The 22,130-nt window shown below is 45.2% G+C and overlaps 1 pseudogene; it reads right to left on the bottom strand.

Moving 5' to 3' along the window:
* Positions 1-11,190: 11,190 nt before the first annotated feature.
* Positions 11,191-22,130, bottom strand: part of LOC136136908 (large ribosomal subunit protein eL8-like) — a 38,770-nt pseudogene continuing 27,830 nt past the window's right edge.

The raw sequence follows: 22,130 nt of genomic DNA, 5'->3' as shown, positions 1-22,130 counted from the left end.
CGTAATATATTTAAGGTTCACACATATTTATATTTCAGAAGATTAAGTAGATCTCAATAATAAATAGGTTTAAGGTGATAAACACTCAGCAACCTGTAGGTAATTGGCAGGCAAAAGTGTTTAAAAGGATATATCCGGGCTTCCCTGGTGGCGCAGTGGTTGGGAGTCTGCCTGCCGTTGCAGGGGACACGGGTTCGTGCCCCGGTCCGGGAAGATCCCACATGCCGCGGAGCGGCTGGGCCCGTGAGCCATGGCCGCTGAGCCTGTGCGTCTGGAGCCTGTGCTCCGCAATGGGAGAGGCCACAATAGTGAGAGGCCCGTGTACCGCAAAAAAAAAAAAAAAAAAGAATGAATTATATTGACTTGGAAAGACTTTCATGTTGGTTGTTGCTGAATGAGATCTAGAGAGGTGAATATAATTTCATTTTTAAAATATCATGAACATTTTCCAGTACAAATATGTAAATATATCTATATCAGATTTCATGAGCACTGAGAAATAAGTGATAACACAAAACTGTTAACATTGATTTGTGGGGAAATAGGGAGGGGATAAACTTGATTCTTATATCCAAAATGAAGCAAGAGTCATAATGGAATTTTTTGAAGATAGATGTTATTTTTTTAAATGGTAGCTTACAAAAAATCTTTACTTTTTTCTTTTGGCCACGCCGTGGCATGTGGGATCTTAGCTCCCCGACCAGGGATCGAACCCATGCCCACCCCCTAACAGTGGAAGTGCAGAGTCTTAACCACTGGACCACCAGGAGAGTCCCGAAAGGCACTTTTTTCCTGCATTGGAAAGTCACATTTGTGTTTGGGTAAAGGATCTACATAATTAGATTCATTACTGCTCCTGGAGTTTTTAGAGTTACTCACTGCTATTTACATTTATATTTGAGAAAATCAGATCTTCTGTGATTATACGTGGTTTTCTCTCCCACGTCTCATGATCACATTCCTTGGGGCTAGTGGAAGAGGATTAATCCAAACCATGAGGTGCTCTTGAGACACTGCCAGCTCCTAACGTTGGCCCTAGCACCAGGCCCTGATATACCCTTTTTATTTTTTAGGAGAATCCTCAATTTGTGAAAGACTAGATGGGAAGCAGGACACCTCCTGCCACTACAGAAGCTGGAGGGTGGACATGTGACCCAAATCAGCCAATCAGATGCTTATTTCAGGATGACATCTCAAAGGACTGACACAATAGTGCAGGGACATTATTCAATATGGCAGCAGCAGGGTTGAGAGTCCACGGGGTGGTGAAAATAGGTTTTGGTATCTGCAGCAGCAACCCAGCACTTCAGGTTTTTCCTGTGGTGTGGCCTCAGCATGTTTTTCCTGCCGCTCGGCTCTCGTGGCTATTTCCTGAGCCTGATTCTCTAGCCCTCCAGTTGATTTTGTGAACACAATATTCTTCCAGTACATTCCAGTAAAGAAGTTATCGAGAGTCTGTTTCTGTAGTAGACACTGTGATAGGCTCTCTAATTTCCCTTTCAAGTCTGAAGGATTTATTTTGTCAGCTGTTGAGTGGGTTGCTGGCAGCCCGTGCTCAGCTGTCAGCCTGCCTCAGAACTGCCTCAGCTGAAGAGAGTCTCATAACCCAAGGTCACACCCCTTTCACTGGGGCAGTCTGAATCCAGAGATTGGTCAACATAGGGCAGAAAGACCTGGCCCCTCGTCCCGACTCAAGTGGGATTGCCAGATAAAATACACCATGCTCAGATAATTTCAGATAAACAATGAATAATTTTTTCAGTATAAGTATGTTGCAAGTACTGTAGGAGCCACACTTATATTAAAAAAATATATTCACTGTTTATCTGAAATTCAAGTTTAACTAGCCATCCTCTATTATTATATGCTAAATATGGCAACACTAAACTCAGGGCAAGTCTGAAGGACCATCCCAGCCTCAGAGCACTCTGTGGGGTTGGCTGAGGATTACACTGAGACTGCATTTCAGCCCAGCTCCTCCCCCTGCCCCCTCCTGCTTCCATCTCTTCTCTTCCTTAGGTGGTGATCCCAAGACCACTTCCTGATACAGCTGCTGCAAGATGATCTCTGTCTCAGAGTCTCCCCTCAGGCAACCCAAGCTGTCACAGTTTCTCTTCCTTGCAGTAGGGTCACCAACTGTCCTGTTTGCCCAGGACTGAGGGAGGTCCTGAGATGAGTTGATCACCCTAGGTTTGGAATTCTAACAGATATAACTGTCAATAGCTTGGGCGACCAGAAAGTGTCACTGCTCCTTCCCCTTTGAGGTGCCTAACAGTCTATGGGCCTGGGCTTTTGCCTTATTGTCTGAGCCCAGTGCTCCCATGCCCTGTCAGGACCAAACGTTTGTTCTGAATCCAAGCCTGTTCCACCGAGGCCCTGAGGTCCTGCGTGAGATCATATCCTGTGCTGCTAGAACCCGAAGCTGTTACTTCCTGACTTGGGCAATTGTCTGGCAGCTAGGCTTTCCTTGCTCTAACTGCAGGATTGGTCCATCCATCCCCTGCCACACCACTATTACATGCCTCCAACTGCACTTGAGATTTCTATTATTAATAGCTCAGATGTTCAGACTTCCCTGGTGGTGCACTGGTTAAGAATCTGCCTGCTAATGCAGGGGACAAGGGTTCGATCCCTGGTCTGGGAAGATCCCACATGCCACGGAGCAGCTAAGCCCACGTGCCACAACTACTGAGCCCGCGCGCCTAGAGCCCATGAGCCACAACTACTGAGCCTGCGTACTGCAACTACTGAAGCCTGCACGTCTAGAGCCTGTGCTCCGCAACTAGAGAAGCCACCACAATGAGGATCCCACGCAACGCAAGGAAGAGAAGTCCCCGCTCACCACAACTAGAGAAAGCCTGTGTGCAGCAAGGAAGACCCAATGCAGCCAATAAATAAATAAATCTTTTTAAAAAAATAGCTCAGATGTTTTCTCCAGGGCCAGTCTCTCTCTTTCCAGAGCTGACTTTTTTCTCTCTTTTGATAGCCCATGTTTCTGAAGCCATATGCCTAAGCATCCCTCTCTATTGATCGGAAACCTAAGAGCAAGCTGAAAAAGCATATAGATTCATGTTGTTTCCAATAATATTAATTGAACATTCCCTATATGCCACACTGTACCAGGAACTTCATTCATTCATTCACTCATTTGAAAAATGTAATGATTACCAGCCATGTGGCCGGTACTATGCAAATGACATTAGGGATATAACAGTAAACAGGAAGATGAGGTATCTGCTCTGGGGCTTCCTTTCTAGCGTGGGATGCAGTCAATAAGCAAGTGCAGCCAGTACTATCCCAGCCTTGCTCCCTGGGATCCCTTACAGTATTTCTGGGTGCCTCTGCCCTGGCTCCTGTGTGCATTCGCTGTGATGGTCACGCCTGCCACTCTCCAGCAGCCTGCTCTTGGGCAACTGGAGGGAGTTAAAAGTGATTGGGAGTTGACCCCGCCCCTAGTCACCCTTAGCCAATGACTGATTGGAGCAGGAATGCGAACATGCTGCTCATTTGCTTCAAGGTGGGATAAGCTCAGAGGCAGGATTTGCACTGCAGAACTCCCCTATAGGACCAGGTTGAGGCTGGGACTGTCCCTTATTTGAAATTTTTGGGACTTTACCTTATGGAATCTCACCTTTATTTGCCTTCTTCCCCATCCCCGTTCCGCTTCCCCCACACCCTTACTCATTTCCCCTGGGAGAATTTCCTAAATCACTGCACTTGAATCCTCTTCTCAGGATCTATTCCAAGTGAGCCTGATCTAAGAAAGCAAGTAAGTAAATAAGTAATGATAAGCTGTGATCAGTCTATGAGGAAAGGAGTACTGTTCTAGAGAAAAATGGAGGGACTTATTCTAGACAAGAAGACAGGACAGGCCACCCAAAGAGGGGACATTCCAGCCAAGAAGGAACCAGATACGTGAAAAACAAGGGAACGTGTATTTCAGGCAGAGGGAAGGGCAAGAACAGAGTTCTTAAGGAGTGAAAGAACTTGGCACTGACCACGTTCTAGGAATTGTCCAAAGACTAGTGGGGATGGATGGCAAGGAGCAAGGGGGACGGGGCACAGGAAGGCAGAGGCCAACTCACATGCTGCCTTGTAGGCCATGATAAGGACTTTGGAGTTTACTGTAAGTGACATGGATACCGCTGGAGGGTCTTCAGCTGCAGTGTGATACATGTGATTACCTTTTAACTTTTTTTTTTTGTGGCTTGTGGGATCTTAGTCCCAACCAGGGATGGAACCCGTGCCCCCTACCCTGGAAGCATGGAGTCCTAACCACTGGACCACCAGGGAATTAACCCGAATAACATTTTAAAACAATTGCTCTGGCTATCTGGTATAGATGATGGGTGGAAGTCAGAAAAGCAGTTGGGAGACTATAGCAACAGTCCAGTACTCAAATGAGAGCTGGTGTCGACTGGGACTAAGGAGGAGGTAGAAGTGGAGACAGAAAGGGTATATTTTGGAGGCAGAATTCTTTAAGATTTTTTTTTTTGACATGGACCAATTTTAAAGTCTGTATTGAATTTGTTACAATATTGCTTCTGCTTTATGTTTTGGTTTTTTGGCCTCAAGGCATGTGGGATCTTAGCTTCCCGACCAGGGATTGAACCCACACCCCCTGCATTGGAAGGCAAAGTCTTAACCACTGGACCACCAGGGAAGTCCTTTGGAAGCAGAATTGACAGGGCCTGTTGATGGGTATTAGCAAGAAGGATTGGTTAAGAACAACCCTCAGGTTTCTGTCTTAATAATTGAGTGAATGGTGATGTCTTTCATTAAGATAAGGATCACTGGGAAAGAATCAGGATGTGGGGACAGAGAATCCCACACATGATCTAATTCTCGCAAAAGCCCTTTAACCAATGTGGAAACTGAGGCAGGGAGAAGTAGCTGTCTCCAGTTTACAGCTAGTACATAGTAGTGGAGGACTTGAAACCCTGATCTGAACACTGGCCATGGTAACTCTGGGCTGTCACAGCAGGCCACCAGTCTTATTTGCATAGGAGGCCCTCTGTCCCCAGAGAGTAAGACTACAGGAGGGCTCATGCTAGATGCTGAGGTTACGAGATGCAGGAGGGACTCCCCTGGTGGTCTAGTGGTTAAGATGCCATGCTCCCAAAGCAGGGGGCCTGGATTCCATCCCTGGTCAGGGAACTAGATCCCACATGCTGCAACTGAAAATCACACACGTGGCAACAAAGGTCCCACATGCCGCAACTAAGACCCAGCACAGCCATATAAATAAATACATACATAAATAAATATATATTTTTTAAAAATAAAAGAGATGGGGGAGATGAATCTACCCTAATGCCTCAAAAGACTGATCAGGGACCTCACCTTGAAAGGTTTTTTAACTCCTATCAAAGGCTTGGCTGAAAGAGCATCAAATAAAATCACCTATTATTTGGGACAGAAAAGTGATGCCTCTTCCCAGTGTCAGGGGCAGCTATGGGGCTGGAGGGGTTGCAGGCAGGCCTGGCTGGGATTCCAGTGGACCTCTCCTCGGCCATCAGCTTTAGCATTACAAGGTCCTTCCTCGCCCCACCCCATGCAGCTCTCGCTCCAGCCAGGATCAGCTACCTACTGCTTTCTGAAGGCAGCAAGCTCCTTCATGCCTTTGTCAAATGGATCACTGGTCCCTCTATGGGGTGCTGGGAATGCGGTTCCTTCCCAAACCTATACCTGGTGGTAACACCTCCTTCACCTCTAGGATTTAGCTCTAAAATTAGCTTCCTTGTGAAGTTGTCTCCACTTCCCCAGGCTGTGTTAGTCACCTGTCTGTGTTCCCACAGTGTCCTGTCGAGGCCTGTGCTATGGATTTAACTATCCGCATTTTGCAGGTGGGGAAAATCTGAGCCTATATAACAACTGAACAGAGGGGAGAGGGGTGGGGCTGGAGGTGGGCACTAGAAAATTCTGTATCACTTGAGCCACATGGGGAAAGAGAGTTTCCAGATGACCCCACCAGGCCCGGCTGGGCGAGGATGGGGATCCAGGAATGATGGCAGAAAAAGTGGAATTAGGGAAGGCCTGTTGGAGAGGCTGTGACATGGGTTATTTTATGCTCTTTCTAAAACCTTTTCCCACAGCGGTCCACAAATTGAAATTATTCCTTGTTGTGTCTTTTCTCTGGAACTTCTAAGAGGACTGTGGACGTGAGCACTTCACTTTGTCTGCCTTACTCAGGAAGACCCTAAGTGTGGCTCTTCACCAAAGTGAGCCCAATTCATCCTGTCTGCACACAGCACTGTGCAAAGCAAATTAAAGAGAACTATCCCCTGCTTTATATGTCGCGAGTTCTTGCCAACATTTGCATTAATAGAATCTCCCATTTATGCAGCACCTTGTAATTCACAAGCTGCCAAATTGTTTCATTTCAACTTTCACAAGAAGTCAGGGTAATTCTGCTGTAAACTCATGTTACACGTGAGGAAATTGAGGCTCCCATAGTTCAGGTACCCCAACAGGAGGTCACAGAGCCAGGACTAGAACCCAGGTGCCACCAATTATAAGTCCAGGACTTACCTAAAGAATGACCAACATATGTTCCCTGGGCTTCCCTGGTGGCACAGTGGTTGAGAATCTGCCTGCCAATGCAGGGGACACGGGTTTGAGACCTGGTCTGGGAGGACCCCACATGCCACGTAGCAACTGGGCCCGTGAGCCATAACTACTGAGCCTGCGCGTCTGGAGCCTGTGCTCCGCGACAAGAGAGGCCGCGATAGTGAAAGGCCGCGCACCGCGATGAAGAGTGGCCCCCGCTCGCCGCAACTAGAGAAAGCCCTCACACAGAAACGAAGACCCAACACAGCCAAAAATAAATTACTTAATTAATTAATAAAAATTAAAAAAACCCATACGCTCCCTGAGGAAAGGTCTTGCTTCCACTCTTCCAAAAGCCTGAGAAAATTCTAACTGCTTGACCTTCAGAACTCAGGAAGACCTTTTTGACTGTGGTTTGTGTCCTGGCCAAAGAAAGCATTATTACAGGGCTTTGTGATGACAGGGGCAGTTTGCAGCAGGCCCTAACCAAACCAGGAAGAGCTCCATCATAGGTTGATAAATAACCCTGCTTCCATAAAAAAGAGATGATTCCAGAGAAAATAAACACTCAGCAAATTGCTCCTTGTAGTAGGAATGTTCCAGTGTGTGGGTATAATAAGGAGCATTTCATAAGGAAGGAAGAGAATGCTGTTGGGGGATAGGAATAGGAGATATTGTGAAAAAGAACTGAGAAGAAATACCAAAGAGCAAAAAACAGGATTGAACCATTGGCAAAAAGAAAAGGATGTAGAATGTGGTCCAACAGAAAGGCCTTGAAATGTCAAAGATAAACATTTATTTAACAATCTGAAAGTAAAAATGAAAGAAATGTGAGGTTCTGGATTGAATCAATATGTACTGAATCCCACAGGGTGATTGTGCCATGACAAGACAGAAAATGACAAGAGAGAAAAAAGACCATGATAGTTATATTTACTGAGTTCTTTGTTATATGTCAAGTGCTGGCCTAAGCCTTTAAAGATATAACCTCATTTAAAAAAGATATGATCCCATTTAAGGGCACAATGACCCTTTAATTTTGCAATTGTACAGATGAGAAGCTAAGGCACAGACAATTTATCTACATTACCCAAAGTCACTTAGCTGGTTGATGCTGAAGGTAGGATATGAACGTGAGGATCCTGAGCTGATGCTCTTAACTCTATGCCCTATCATTTGGTATAGGTGGCCTGCCTTGACAACTCAAGGTTTACAAGGTTAGTATTCAGATTAATCTTTAAATCCAATGAATTCTACAAATTGATCCTAGCAAATGTGTGTGGGGAGAGGGGGTGGAGGGGGTGGAGAGAACTCTCTGAAGAAGGAAGTGATAAAACACAACTTAAACTAGGTTAAGCTAAAAGGGAGATTTTTGGCAGTCAACTGAGATGGCTCCCAGAATGAAGGATGAATTTGACAACTAAGCTGTGGGGCTCAGGAAACAGAGAGTCTCTGAGATTTTAGGTCCTGGAATCAAGGATTTGAAAGGTCTCAGGACTCTTCACCTTCCACCCTGTTTCTCTCCTTGGGTTGATATCATTTCTCCCATTGCAGGAAGTTTCCTTTATGGGGTTGAGGTTGGCCTCTGGTAGCCCTGTGCTCCCAGCCTAGCAAGAAACTCCACAAGTGGAGAAGAAAAAGCCCTCTTCTTTACCTCTTGTTCCCAAGGTAAAAAAAGTTCCCAGGGAAGAACCACGATTGGCCCAGCTTGGGTCATGCATTCAACCCTGGGCCAATCACTGTGGCCTAGGGGCAGGGTTCTATGATTGTCAGCTCCCACCCACTAGGGTCAGATGGGGCTTTGGTGGAGCTTTTCTCAGAAGAAGGGAGCTGCTATTCTGGAGAGTTAAAACAATAAATGTCCATGTGAAATTGGACTACTGCTAAGAAAATTACAAACATCAGAAGAGATGCAAAAACAGCCAAGATCAAACAATTTGATAGCAAGGATAAAATACTCAATAAACTTTGGAAACACTATATAATGAAAGCAGGATTTAGGTATGACGAGCAGAGATTTATCTAACAAAGTAGAGGGTCTAAAAAGCAATTTAAGAGATGAATTAAGATGCCAGCTCTGAGGAATTCCCTGGTGGCACAGTGGTTAAGAATCTGCCTGCCCATGCAGGGGACACAGGTTTGAGCCCTGGTTCAGGAAGATCCCACATGCTGCAGAGCAACTAAGCCCATGCACCACAACTACTGAGCCTGCACACCACAACTACTGAGGCTGCATGCCACAACTACTGAAGCCCACGCACCTAGAGCCCGTGCTCCACAAGAGAAGCCACCGCAATGAGAAGCCCGCGCACCGCAATGAACAGTAGCCCCCACTCACTGCAACTAGAGAAAGCCCGTGTGCAGCAACAAAGACCCAGCGCAGCCAAAAATAAAATGAATAAATAAAAGCAATCATTAAAAAAAAAAGGGAACAATTCTTTTTTAAAAAATTTATTTTATTTATTTATTTTTGATTGTGTTGGGTCTTCGTTGCTGCACACGGGCTTTCTCTAGCTGAGGTGAGCAGGGGCTACTCTTTGTTGCAGTGCGCGGGCTTCTCTTGTTGTGGAGCACGGGCTCTAGGCACGAGGGCTTCAGTAGTTGTGGCACATGGGCTCAGTAGTTGTGGCTCGTGGGTTCTAGAGCGCAGGCTCAGTAGTTGTGGGCTCAGCACATAGGCTTAGCTGCTCCATGGCATGTGGGATCTTCCCGGACCAGAGCTCGAACCCGTGTCCCCTGCACTGGCAGGCAGATTCTTAACCACTGCGCCACCAGGGAAGCCCGGGAACAACCCTTTAAAAAAAAAAAGAAAAAGATGCCAGTTCTGAAACCTTGAAATAGTTCTATTATTAAGGTAAATGCATTCTGGGAAAGTTGATTAATGCAGGATCATGCTCCTAGTTTGTGCCCACTAAATTATTAATTCATTTTGATGACAGGTTTTATTTGAAATTATTGCCTGTAACACTTACATATTTATAACATATTTTTAGCAGAATAATTTGCATATGTAAAGTTACGCATAAGTGCAACCAATAGCAGTTTATTACAGAGTCATTGGGCTTATATTTACTCATTCATGTATGCATTTATTCATTCATCTGCTAGTGACTAATTGAGTGGATACTTTATTTCAAGGACCCTGTTGGGCACACCTGGTTTCTGTCTTCAAGGTGCTTAGAGTACAGGGGAGGAGACGGAGCTGTAGGTAAATTGTGCCTGGATAGGTGTAGAGTGGACACTGGTGCACTGGCAGGTCCCCCTTCAAGACTGAGACACTTTGCTCCCATGTATAGGGAGTGTGTTAATGTTAAAGGTTCATAGATGAGTCCACCCTTGGGAATTGCCCTTGACTGTTGGGAGTTGCTTCCTCCAAGGTAATGTCCTCTAAGGCTGGGGCAGTCCACATCCCATGACTGGGCAATGACTGGTCATTGAGAGGGTACAATGGCCAGCCTCCTTGCCACCACTGGAGCTGGCACTGAAGGGTTGCCCCAGCCCTCAGGTCCTGGTGGGATCAGCTGAGGCCTCTGCTGCAATTGCATCACAGTGCAAGTCCTTACTTTGCCCAGTCTTGCTTTGCTCACTTCCCTAGAGGCATTGCTCCTGAGAACACTCTGTAAAAAACTCTACGTGCAGGTCTCCATTTCTGATCTCTTTTACAGGGAATCCACCTAAGACAAGGTGTAACTTAGAAAACTCTAATCAGGAAAAGTCATGCTCACAAAGTTGCCAGAGCCTGCTTTCCAGTTAGAAGACACCAGTCACCTTGGAGCAAGTCTTTGTTTGGAGAAGAATCACCTGGATGGTTTCTCCACTTTGTGTAAATGTAGGAAAGAAGGTACCCTTTGTTCTGGAGAAAGAAAGTTATAGAATATTCTTTGTAGCATGAGAAAACCTGGCCCTCTCAAGTGTCATGGTGTATAGGGCCGGTTTGCTGGGGAGAAAGGATATTTTGCATAGGAGACCAGGAGCCTCCTGGGAAGGGAGGCATAGAGAATTGGACCCTCTCCCTTGTGAGGTTCAATGTTATTATAACCTCTCTGATAAATGGGATGGTCCCTACTGAGGTCCCCTGGTGAGAGAGGAGGAAAAGGCTTCAGCGAGGAACTTACCAGGAGCAAAGGGGGAGTCCCTGGGAAGCCCCTCATGTCCCAGCCAGCCTGGTGGGGAGGGTAGGCTTTGAGAGAAAGAGAGAACACAAGATTGTAAGTTAAAGAGCCAGAGAAACATTTTAACTGAGGACAACACTGAAGGAATGAAGTCATCTTTTCTCAGAGGACTGCTTGGCCAATGAAGAATATTAACTTGCAAGACCATCATCTCAAACACTGTTTTACAAAGCCAACTTTCACTAGCAACCCTGTAGGGTAGTAACAGAATCAGCCACATGGAAAATAGGGGCATACCAGGACACTGATGAGGATTTCCTGTTGCCTTTCTCAAATGTGGGTGACCGGAGTTCCCAGTAACTGGCTAAGGGAGGCTGTGGGCAATTTAACACTCAGGAGAGACGTGATTGTATTGGTACTTTAATCTGGTGAAAGGGGCCGTGCAGGGCACAAAAAATTCCCAAACATTATGAGTTGTACTTTAAGGAGGAATGACTACTGTCAGGGAGGAAGCCTTCCCAGAGGTGAGCTAAGCGAGGTATTGCAGGCTGAGTGAGAGTCCGAAGGGAGATGATGAGATGCGGACATTGGTCAGAAGAGCATCTGAGACTTCCCAGGACAAAAGCACCAAGGAGAGAAGGCACACTGTCTCCTGTAAACAACCTGCGTAGATCTGGAGCCCAGGAGGCACTAAAGGAGAAACTGCAGGTTGGGTGAGACAGTCAAAGGCCCTAGAAGCCAGGATAAGACATTGAAACTTGCGCAGGTTACCAAATCTTGTCGAGAAGAGCTGGAATTCCTGATTTTTATCAGACAGACCCAGAGTTTTTTCAGTTGGCAATTATTCCAAATTAAAAAAAAAAAAAAAAACAACCATTGTGGGAGCTAAAACAAAACATCCTTAGAGGAGGCCACGGGCCTTTAGTTTGTAACTTCTGCTAAACTGAAGGGAGCTTTTAGACAGAAAATTGGAGAGATCAGACTGGCATATTAAAAGTTCACTCTTGGCAGTATGATTAGAGAGAGTAAGAGACTTGACAGGAAGACTGGTTAACCCAACAACAAATATTTTGAGACTTCTGTGTATGGCGAGAGCTAGAGTCACAACAGTGGGTTGTGGACCTGAGCTTGGTGTGGGAGACAAATCTCAGCAGCAAATACACAAACGTGTAATTAGGCACAGTTACAAATGTGTGATTATTCCAGGGAAGAAAAGGGGAGGGCCTAAATCGTGGGGAAATATGGAAGAGAACACATCAAAGAGATATTTGGAAAGTTTGGTAACAACTTTAGACAGGGAAAAGAGAAAAAGGGAGTTTCAAGGTCTTACTTGGGTGAGTGGGTAGATGCTATTTTAGAAAGAAGCATAAAAACGATCACGGGGAACTTTGCCACTACTGAGAGTTCTATAAACAGAGTAAGTATGGTTTAGACAGACGGGGCAAAAGAATGAGAGCTAAGACCTATATTTTAATTTTTATCCTGAGGCTTCCAAAATGTCATATTTGCTTCTTTCTGAAGATAATACCTGCCCTGCTTATCTCACAAAGCACTTGGATTAGTCTGGGTTCTCCAGAGAAACAAAACCAGTAAGAGTATAGAGAGAGAGAGGAGAGATTCATTGATTTAGTTAGTATAAGGAACTGGCTCATTCAATTATAGAGGCTGACCAGTCCTCAGATCTGCAGTCGGCAAGCTGAGGACCCAGGACAGCGGATGGTGTATTTCTAGTCCCAAAGCCAGCAGGTTCAAAGCCCAAGAAGAGGTGATGTTCAAGTCCAAATGCAGGGGGAAAACTGGCGTTCCATGTCCAAGGCAGTCAGGGAGAGGAGTTCCCTCTTAGTTGAGGGAGAGTCAGCCTTTTTGTTCTATTCAGGCCTTCAAGTGTTAATTTCAACCAGAGACACCCCCACAGAAGCACCCAGAATAACGTTTGACTACATGTCTAGGCACCCTCTGACCTAGTCAAGTTGACACATAAATTAACCGTCACAGAACCTTTGAGTATAAAATGAAATACTTGAAAAGAAACTACCTTAGGTAAGTCAAGGGCCATACATATATAATATAGTAAGTAGAGAAAATGTCTATAATGTATATGTTGCATATTCTCTGTTTGCCCCTCCTGCCCTATGCCTGGCAGGCTGGTCTCCGTCTACTGTAGTATCTGGACTCCCTGACGCTCTGGTTTCTGGTTGGGAGGTACCGCAATAGGTTGAGAGTAAGAGGAAAGAAAGACTGGGTGGGCAGGGCATTTATTTCCCCATTCCCTCTTTGTCCCACTTGTGACTTAGCCCACGCTGGCATCTCCTCTTCCTTTGACTGCAGCTTCCTCCCCTACCCCATCAGGCCTAGGGGTGCTAACAGCTTCTCTCCGCTTGAATCTCTGGGTGCTTCTCCATCCCTTATGGGGCTCTTACCCCTGCCAAAGAGCAAGCATCTAGGTGCTGTATTGATAATGTTAACATTAAATTCATATCTAAGCTCTCAGAGGAAATTCTTGTCAATTCTATTTCTAATCTCAAATCAATTTCTTGCCATCTTTTTTCATTTAACTTAATAATGACGGCTTTAACATGAGCATGTGTTTGACTCTCAAGAAACTGTCATATGTACAGGGAAGAGTGAGCTGCCCACTGAAGGGAATGCATGACGCTTAGGGATGGAGGGAGAGCTGTTTCTGGATCCAGGTGATATTCAAAGACAGCAAAGCAACGGAGAACTGTACTCATTTGAATAATCAGAACTTCTTCAACCACTGGGTCACTTCTTCCTTGGGGTAGGGGCTGAGTACAGGCCCTACCTCAAGGAAGGACCTTTCCTTCCTTACGGTGACATTCTTGGGCTGCTCCAGCCATAGCATGTGGTCAGGGTCTCAGCCGGCTCCTTTAGGGCCTTGAGGACCACCTTGCGCATGTGCGCCTGATCCCGAGGACAGGCAGCTGCGTGCGGGAGGTGGCAGGAGGTGTGACAAGCCTGAGCTACCGAGGCGCCCACTGGCCAGGAGAACTGAGCCTGTGACAGATCGATAGATCCGTCTGTGACACCAAGTATGGCACCAGGAACTGCAGCTCTGCGCTGAAGGGTGCTGTCTTCTTGCCCTGTTTCTTGCCACCTTCACTGCCAGTGCCCTAGCTCATGCCACCATCCTCTCCTCACTGGGTGACTGCACTGGCCTCCTAACTGGACTTGATGCTCCTGTGCTGGGTATTTCCCTTGATCTTCGGGATACCCTTCTGAGCTGTTCTCTACGATATGGGGTTGGGATAATGCAAACGAAATCTCCCCACCTCCCAGCTAGCTGGCTTCCTGTTAGGTTCTGCAATGTGAGGCATTAAAAGGAGAAAGAAAAGTGGAGGGAAAGGAGAAGGGACTTCTTTCCTGTTTTTCACTTCCTGCTTTTCGGCATTGCTCCAGTAGCACCATATAACTGGCCCCAGCTCCCAGAGACTTTGAGTGCTCCCAGCATGCCCCAGCTGCCAACAGTCAACAGTCAGGCCCCACTCCCTCACCTATGGAGCTGCTGCCCCGGCAGGGCGGGCGGGGAGGTTCCCTTGGTGGAAGCCCGATAGCCAGCACTTCCTCCTCAGAGGTCTGAGCAGGGCAAGCCTTCCTTCAAAGATCCAAGCACCAGCCCCCTGGGCCCCTCTGCCAAGCTCCTAGTACGGGTAATACCACCTGTTCTCCAGCCTTAGGAGGCAGGAGTTTCTTCTTGCAAGTATTAATCCCTGGGTTACTACCTTCTTCCTTTTTTTCTTTTCCTTCTCCTCTTTCAGCCTTCTAATGCCTGTGAAAGCAATTCTTTATAGTAAAGCCCCTCTATTTGAAGTAACTTGTTTGATTTCTGTTTCTGGCTGGTCGCTGGCTGATACTCCCCTTCTTATCTATTTTCCACTTAGCAGCCAGTTATCTTTTGAAAATGTGCTTCAGAATGCATCACACCCCTGCTGTACTAGTCAAGATGCTTGCTTCCAAACCACAGAAACCAGCACTGGTTGACATTTAAACAGAAGAAGAATTTACTGAAAGTGACTGTGGAACTCAGAGCATCAAGAACAAGGCTTGCACAGTGAAGCTCCTGGAACGGTTTGTTGAGGATGCGGCCCCTGATTCCTTTTCACAGGACACTTACGGGCATCCAGGTGCCAGTAGACATTGGTCACCATGTGCTGGACTCTGCTGCCCTTGCACACTCATCCCCATGCACTCCTGACTGTACCACTGTCACCTTAATAATTTCTAGTTGACCTTGCATCTTTGAGACATGCCCTCACGCTTCAAAGTCCCAGGTAGGAGCATCAGCTGGCCTTGTGTATGCCACAGAAGAGGAGAGAAAATACTTTCTCTTGCCTTCGATTTCTATAAGCCTTGGAACTAGGACCCTGCCTCCCATTAGTTTTGTGATTCCCCAAAATAAGAAGGGCTTTTGAATGCTGGCCAGCCAGTGACAAATGTCTGCCATACTGCCTAAAACCCTCCAATAGCTTCCCCTATCTCTTAGAGTAAAATCCCCAAATCTGGCTTTCACGCCATCAAACTTTCTGACCTCACCTCATGTCACTCTCCTTTGCTTCATGTACCAGTCCCATGGAGTTTCTGTCTGTCCCTTGAACATGCCACACTCATTCCGACCCCAAGGAATCACTGTTCCCTCAGCCTGGAAGACCCTTTCCTGCTCTTCTCAAGGAACTTCCTTCTCACTTCCGAGTCTCAGCTCAAATATCTCTTCCTCAGTGAAACCTTCCTAAAAGAGCCTCCACCGCACACATCTTTCCTTTGTAGAGTTTGTTTGTACCTGATATTTTCTTGTGTGTTTATCTGCCTCCTCTCTCCTTGTCTGTCAATTGCTGCAGTATCCCAGCACCTGGGAGAGCATCTGGCTCAGAGCAGGTGCTGAATGTTTGTTGAATGGATGGATGGACGGATGGCCCAATTTTGTTTACTATAGGATTCTACCTGATTAAAAAAAAAGCAAAACAATTTTGTGATGGAAGAAACAGCAAATAGGATTACATGAAAGCTTTTTAAAATAACTAACTTTTTGACATTTCTTATGGAGGTTTTACTAAGGAGTTAGGGCTCTGAGGTGAGCCCTAAGGAGGCTGTTTTGATCTTCTGGAGAAGCTGTAGGTTTCCTTCTAATGGCTGCCAGCTGGGAGTCCTCCATTTTGTGAATTAAAGCAGAAGGTAAAGTTTAGGTAAGGAAAACCACAAAGCACACCACATCTTACTGAGCATGAAAGAAGCCATATAGTATAATTGTTATAGTCTTGGGTGTAAGATAGACCTGAGTTTTACTCTCACGTCTGATTCCTATTAGCTGTGTGTTTGCTGGCTCTGCCACTTCTAGCTGTGTGACCTTGGCCAAGTCACTGAACTTCTCTTTGCTTCAACCCTATATCATAGGGTTGTTGTGAGGATTGAAATGGGTCAATATATACAAACCACTTAGAAGAGTGTCTGGCATTTAGTTAGCTTTGATAAAGCATACTATAAGCATAAGCTATTATTATAGCTAGAATCGTGTTTGTCTGTGACAAAAGAAATTTTAACAAGATAGAAGTTTATTTATCTTTCATATAAGTCAGAGATAGGCAGCCCAGCGTGGGTACAGCAGTTCTGCGGTCATCAGAGAACAAAGTTCCTTCTTTCTCCACCACCATCTAATACATGCTTTATATCTTCAAAGTCCAAGATGGCTATTGAAGTTCCTGTCACCACATCTGCATTTCAGGCATCAGGAAGAAGGAATGGAGAAGGACCTTATGGCAGAGTCAACACTCTTTACAGAATCTTCCCCAAAGGCCCACATAGTACTCCATTTGCATCTCATTGACCAGAATGTAGGCACATGATCACACCTAGCTGCAAGGGGCACTGGGAAGTGCAGCTTTTTCACTGGATGCATTACCACCCCAAATAAAGTTGGCATTGTGTTACTAAAGAAAGGGAAAATGGATATGGCACCTTGTGCAAATTATTTAACTTCTCCAAATTTTAGTTTTGTCATTTGTAAAATGGGAACAATGGTTCATACCTCATACAACTCTCTGGAAGTTTATATGAAATAAAGTCTAAAAACTTCTAGCACAGTGCCCAACGCATACTAAATAAAGATTAGCTGTTATGAGAAGGAAAAAAATATATCTCTGAATACTTTTAAAAATAAGCTAGATAAAACCAAATGGCAACAAAAAGAAGAAAAAAATACCTCTGCCAAAAAAGTACTGATTAACTTCAGAAAGAAACCTACTCCACCTGCAGGTTTCTTCCACCTTTTCATGGCTTTGGCCCTCTTTATCTCAACTGATTCTCAGCTGACAAAGTTCCAGTTTTAAATATCGCACCACGCTGCTTTGCTACTAACAAAGGGCCACTGTGTCTGGGTGGGGACATCCCAAACTCACTCTCCTAAATCTTTCTGGTTTCACCCACCGTCCAACTTCTGTCCATCTGCGTCCAGTATTCTAGACCAGTGGATTGCGAACCTGGCTGATCCTAAATATCATTCACTTGCAGAGTTCTGTAAAAATACAGACTCTCGGTCCCCACCCCAGCAATCAATCCAAAAAACTTCTATATATCTGCCTCACCTGTGTCAAACTGACCCTGGGTTTTTTGGACTAAATGACTCAGCAACTTGAACATTTACATAATACAAGTGAATGTAGTTTGAAACATAAACATGGTTTGAATGCTACTAGGAGCCAGGCACTGTTCTAAGCACTTTGCAGGGACTAACTCATGTAGGTACTATTATTCCCCTTTATACAATCTGGAAACAGTCACAGAGAGGATAAGCAACTTGCTCAAGGTCACACAGTTAATAAATGGGGGAACTGGGAGTGGGGATTCAAGCCCAGGCACTCTGGCTTCTGAGAGTCTGTGCACTTAACCTTTATCCTCCACCACCCTGCCATCTCCCAGGTTCGTATTAAACAGTCATGGCACTTCAATACATATTATTTTTTTTTTTTTTTTTTTTTTTTTTTTGCGGTACGTGGGCCTCTCACTTCTGTGGCCTCTCCCGTTGCGGAGCACAGGCTCCCGACGCGCAGGCTCAGCGGCCATGGCTCACGGGCCCAGCCGCTCTGCGGCATGTGGGATCTTCCCGGACCGGGGCACGAACCCGTGTCCCCTGCATAGGCAGGCGGACTCTCAACCACTGCGCCACCAGGGAAGCCCAATACATATTATTTAAAAATTTGAACAGCCTTCCTCCTAGCATCTATCAGTAAATTGCAAGAAATTCTAATTCATGATCATTTATCCTCCCAAGCACGTGGGTCACAGATAAGCCTGATATAACAGTATTTCAAGGCAGCCATCCATCAAAAATGGTGTTACAGGGCTTCCCTGGTGGCGCAGTGGTTAAGAATCTGCCTGCCAATGCAGGGGACACAGGTTCCAGCCCTGGTCCGGGAAGATCCCACATGCTGTGGAGCAGCTGAGCCTGTGGGCCACAACTACTGAGCCTGCACTCTAGGGCCTGCAAGCCACAACTACTGAAGCCCATGCACCTAGAGCCCGTGCTCCACAACAAGAGAAACTACCACAATGAGAAACCCACGCACTGCAACGAAGAGTAGCCCCTGCTCGCCACAACTTGAGAAAGCCCACGCACAGCAACAAAGACCCAACACAGCCAAAAATAAATAAATAAAAATTTTTTTAAAAATGGCCTTGACAATGTTCACTGCAGCTCTATTTACAATAGCCAGGACATGGAAGTAAGCTAAGTGTCCATTGACAGATGAATGGATAAAGAAGATGTGGCACATATATACAACGGAATATTACTCAGCCATAAAAAGAAACGAAATTGAGTTATTTGTAGTAAGGTGGATGGACCTAGAGGCTGTCATACAGAGTGAAGTAAGTCAGAAAGAGAAAGACAAATACCCATGCTAACACGTATATATGGAATCTAAAAAAAAAAGTTCTGAAGAACCTAGGGGCAGGACAGGAATAAAGACGCAGATGTAGAGAATGGACTTGAGGATACAGGGAGGGGGAAGGGTAAGCTGGGACGAAGTGAGAGAGTGGCATGGACAAATATACACTACCAAACGTAAAATAGCTAGCTAGTGGGAAGCAGCCGCATAGCACAGGGAGATCAGCTCAGTGCTTTGTGTCCACCTAGAGGGGTGGTACAGGGAGGGTGGGAGGGAGATGCAAGAGGGAGGGGATATGGGGATAGATGTATACATATAGCTGATTCACTTTGTCATACAGCAGAAACTAACACACCATTGTAAAGCAATTATACTCCAATAAAGATGCTTTTTTAAAAAATGGTGTTGAAACTATATTTTTATATGGTATATGTTCACTATGACCGATATTCTTTATGTGAAGAAATATATCCACACACATATATATACACATACTGCATATGACTATAGAAAGTCTGGGAGAAAACACAGCCAGGTGTGACAGTTAATTCTGCGTGGTAACATCACTCTTTAATTTATCTGAAATAAGCATTTGAATTTTATTTAATAGAAAAATTGTGAAAATTTACATATTTGGAAGCAAAAGCAATGGAAGACAATGACTATATCCTGTCTGTTTTCTCAGAGAGTCTTACGAGCTCTTCATTTTAACATTCCTCCTATAAGACCCTTTAAAAGGAAATCTGATGGAAGTATGGGATTACAGGTGTGCTTGCATGGTGGTGGAGCTATTGGTTTCAGAGTCTAGCAGATACAGGTTTAAATCCCAGCTGTAAAGCTTCCTGGCGGAGACACAGATATAAGACAGGTCACCGATTGGTCCATCCTCACTCAGGCATCTGTGTAAAGGTCCAGGGGCCGAGGCATTTCGCAGAGCTGAGCACATATATACAGCGGGTGATATAAGGTAGCAGCTGTGCCGAGCAAGCGGCTGTCATCATCAGAACATAACTCAGAATTGTTAAATGCCAATCACAAACCCAGCACCTTTTTTGGCTCATAATAAAGATTGTAAATAAATTACTACTTAGAGTTGAGAATCCACTTTTGTGAAGAGATCCGAGGAAAGGGAAAGGTCAGGTTGCCCTCGGGTATCCAGCCGAAGTTGGTTTAAGGTATTGTTTCCAGTTCAATGCATGTATGTTACGTGGGACAGGCAATCCCTCTAAGCCTTGGCCTACCAGCTTCTGAACTTTCTGTTTTCCAAAACACAGATTTCTGTGTGGTCATATCCTGTTGTTCCTTTCTGCTGCCTCTGTGGTCGGCTGCTTCCATCGTACCCCTGGCCATGCCCACCTCTTGTGCATCACTGGAGACTCCTAAGCCCTTCCCTCCTCACTCTGCTTCCATCTGGCTGCCTTCCCTCCAGCACTGCTAAACCTGCTGTCTCAGAGGTTAGGGTGACATCCTTATTGCCATATCCAGGGTTCAGCCTAATCTTTCTGGACCTTCTTGATTCATTGTCACTCTCGCCATGGGTCCAGGTACCTTCCTTTCAGTCTACAAACATGCTCCAATCTCCGGTAGCCTTAAAAAATAATAAGAAAATGGGGCTTCCCTGGTGGCACAGTGGTTGAGAGTCCGCCTGCCGATGCAGGGGACACAGGCTCGTGCCCCAGCCCAGGAAGATCCCACATGCCGCGGAGCGGCTGGGCCCGTGAGCCATGGCCACTGATCCTGCGCGTCTGGAGCCTGTGCTCTGCAACAGGAGAGGCCACAACAGTGAGAGGCCCACGTACCGCAAAAAAAAAAACAAAAAACAAACAAAAAAACATATTACTAAAAATCTTCCAGATACATGTTAACTATTTTTTAAAAACATATTTATTTATTTATTTGGCTGCGCCGGGTCTTAGTTGTGGCATGTGGGATCTTTTAGTTGTGGCATGCAGGATCTAGTTCCCTGACCAGAGATCAAACCCTGGCCCCCTGCACTGGGAACATGGACGGAGTCTTAGCCACTGGACCATCAGGGAAGTCCCAACTATTTGCTTTTATGCTAGAAAAATGAGAAAGAAAAAATGTGTTTTCAAAACCTTAGGAGAAATTCTGAACATTCTCTGCAGGCTGATACAGATTCCCACAGGCACCGTTTATTATCTACTTGTGGGCATCTCCTTTGCAAGCTGACTATTACTTTCAAGCACAGAACTCAAAGAATGTCTGCATTTTTGGTATCTTTGTGATCATTGCTTTTGCCTCTGACATTAGTAATTATTAAGAGAGATTCACCATTCCTAGAACCAGTTATTGCCTAAAAAGTAAGAGGCACTGAGCAGTAGTACCAATAATTAAGTTTTAAAGAATCAGAATCTTCTTCTTTCTTTTTAAATAGATAATGTATTCATATAGTCCAACATTCAAAAGATCAAAGAGTATACAATAAAAATTTTTCTTCTGCTTTGTCCTTTAAGAGATCTTCTGTTTATACAAAAGAATACATACACATATGCATTTTTTCCTACTGCCTGCTTTTTTCTAGATCCCACTATACACCCTATCTTGCACCTAGCTTTTTTCACCTAACAATCTATTTTCACCTAAAAATCAATACATAAAGAAAATTTCTCACTTTATTTGTTACATTATATAGACATACCACAATTTATTTAACCACTTCCCTACTCATGGACGTATAGGTTGCTTCCAATATTTTGAAATTCAAACAGTGTTGTAAGGAATAACCTTACTTACGTCATTTTGCACATGTGCCAGAATATCTGTAGCATAAATTCCTAGAAGTGGATTAGCTGAGCCAAAGGGTATGTTCACTTGTGATTTTGTTAGCTATGGCCAATGTTCTTTCTAGGGAGGTTGTTGTAGCAATTTGCCCTCCCACCAGCTTCCTTGCATCACCACCAACAGTGTCAGCTGACTTTCTAGGCTTTGCCAATTTGGAAGGTGACGAGTAACATCTCCATGGATTCAAGCTTGCATTTTTCTTATCATGAGTATGGTTGCACTTTTTTTTTTTGTCCTCAGTGCTATTTATGCATTCCTCTCTCTCCGTACAAAATAATGATAACAACAACAATAATGATAGCAAACACTTATGGAGTGGCTTACATCTCCCACGTATATTACAGACATCTCATTCATGCCTCTCAGCAGTTCTGTGTTGTAGGGACTGTTACGATCCCCAAATTACAAATGGGGAGACTGAGGCTTGGAGAGTGGAAGGGGCTGGCCCCAGAGTCTCATAGCAGCAAGCAGCAGGGCCAGGGCTTGAACCCAGGCTTCTCTGACCACAAAGCCCCTGTTCTTAAACACAAGGCAGCTTCACCTACTACCCAACAAACACAACAAAAGTAGAGACCTTGGGGCACTGACTCTCAGATTACCTCCCTGAGATTCCAGAGAAGTCAGAGATGAGGCACTGACTGGAGCCTCCCGGAAATGCAGCCACGAGAGCTGAGTAAGTGGGCAACTGCGTGGACACTAGTTCACAAATAGCAACCTCAGGCCTACAGGTAAGGAAGAAGTGAAGTTCATCCAGTCAGCAAATACTTACTGA

The sequence above is a fragment of the Phocoena phocoena genome, chromosome 17 (assembly GCF_963924675.1).
Source record: "Phocoena phocoena chromosome 17, mPhoPho1.1, whole genome shotgun sequence".
NCBI lineage: Eukaryota > Metazoa > Chordata > Mammalia > Artiodactyla > Phocoenidae > Phocoena > Phocoena phocoena.
The sequence above is the reverse complement of the archived record's forward strand: the minus strand, read 5'-3'. Positions and strand labels throughout refer to the sequence as shown.